General features: G+C 38.2%; 1 long non-coding RNA gene across 1 annotated transcript; it reads right to left on the bottom strand.

Annotated features, from left to right (window-relative positions):
* Positions 1-494: 494 nt before the first annotated feature.
* LOC112559353 lies at positions 495-1,321 on the bottom strand. The gene is made up of 2 exons (XR_003098325.1): positions 1,203-1,321; positions 495-1,038 (listed from the first exon to the last, which is right to left on the bottom strand). It is a non-coding gene; the product is annotated as an uncharacterized LOC112559353 (long non-coding RNA).
* Between the last annotated feature and the right edge of the window lie 371 nt (positions 1,322-1,692).

The raw sequence follows: 1,692 nt of genomic DNA, 5'->3' as shown, positions 1-1,692 counted from the left end.
GAAATGCTAATACAGACATTTGAATCTGAATAATAATAATTACATTTCTCTGGTCAGCATCTATATTTCTTCAGTCTTCTATATCTGCTGTATTATTATTATATTTTCATTTTCAAATTTATTCATTTATTACTAACTTGATTTATTTTTTCTTATGAATTTGTTAATTTATTTTTATTTTTTAACACAAAAATAAGATGAAAAAATAAGACATTTGATGACATTGGAATGTTTTTGTAAGAGCTTTTCTTGTGGAAAACCTGATGCGGCCCGGCCTCATCCAGACTCTGCCTCCAGTGGCCCCCGGGTAAATTGAGTTTGAGACCCCTGCCCTATAACGTCTCTGCTGTATACTACCAATGTACACTCAAGCACCGTGACCATCAGTCACAATATATTATTCATAAGTATGGATGTGCTTTCACATGTTTGACTCAGTAACTGATAAAATACACTGATTAAAAAAATCTGACGTAGCAATATTAAGTTCTTCATTTGTTTTGTTATATTGCAAATTTATTTTTTTTAAAAAAATTCTTATCAGCTTTTTTTTAAACACCACGAAGAGATAACCGACATCGGTCGTCAGCCAGGTGGAATCTGTACTCGGCAAGGTGACAGAAGATGTTATCTCAGTCCGACAAGATTACAGCATGCAGCGTACAACGTGCTGCAGCGCTACTAACAACAGCAACACTAACAATTTTTTTTAAATTTCGCACTGTATTCTCTCTGGTGACACCAGGGTCTTCTTTCGTCGCAAATGGCAAAATATATGCAGAGCTACGGCGATATTAGAGTAGTCACCCGCAATCATTATAGATATCGTCAAAGAGGATACAGGTCGCCGATGAGATCCTCCACGGAGACATTTATAGCAGCCGTAACGGCGGTGTTCGCCGTGCTCATAAATGATTGTGAACTGGTTTCAAGACACCGTTTTCTAGCTGAACTCATCTTCGTCCAGTCCGCCAGGCTGTCTGCAGGCAGTTCCACGTCATCTTGTGGAAAGACTTGCCGGTTGTTCTATTTCTGAAACTGACGCAGCACAGACAAAATGATTTTTTTTAAAATTCAGAACGGCAGTTCAGTAATTACCATTTAAAATTACTGCGACATTGCTGTTATTGCAGCGTTGAATAATAAAATACTGTTAAAACTGTGCTTGTGATATATGATTTGACTGTGGGAGATGGGAGTACTTATGGCTGTAGCGATGGTGGCATCAGCAGGTCATTACTGGTGGGAACGAGGCGAACCGGGTCGTCTGCGACGCCATTGTGTCGTCTGCTTGTTGCGAATGAAAACCGGATGTTGTTATTTGGACTTTTTTTTTTTAATGTACAGTAGTAAATTTTGTAAACAAGTTTGCTTTAAAATTCTTTTTTAGCAGTTGCTATATTTTCAATGGCATATTGGACATTTTCATTGGGATACATAACTAATTTTTTTGGTTAAGACTCTGTTTGATCGATGTTCGATTGTGAAGTCTTGAAGGCAGGCTTTTCATCGCGCATCCGGTGTGCGCATCAATACGAAAGTCGCCATATTTTCACTTTGTTTTGGGTGAACAGAATCGGCAGTGAACTGTGCATGTTGCATTATCAAAGCCAGTATTGAAATCAATAAGCCAAACTGGACAGATTACCAGAGTATCTGCGAGATACTATGGAATGGTTTATAGGGTGAGTA

The sequence above is a fragment of the Pomacea canaliculata genome, linkage group LG3 (assembly GCF_003073045.1).
Source record: "Pomacea canaliculata isolate SZHN2017 linkage group LG3, ASM307304v1, whole genome shotgun sequence".
NCBI lineage: Eukaryota > Metazoa > Mollusca > Gastropoda > Architaenioglossa > Ampullariidae > Pomacea > Pomacea canaliculata.
Note: the sequence above shows the minus strand (reverse complement) of the source record. Positions and strands in the feature narration are given on the sequence as shown.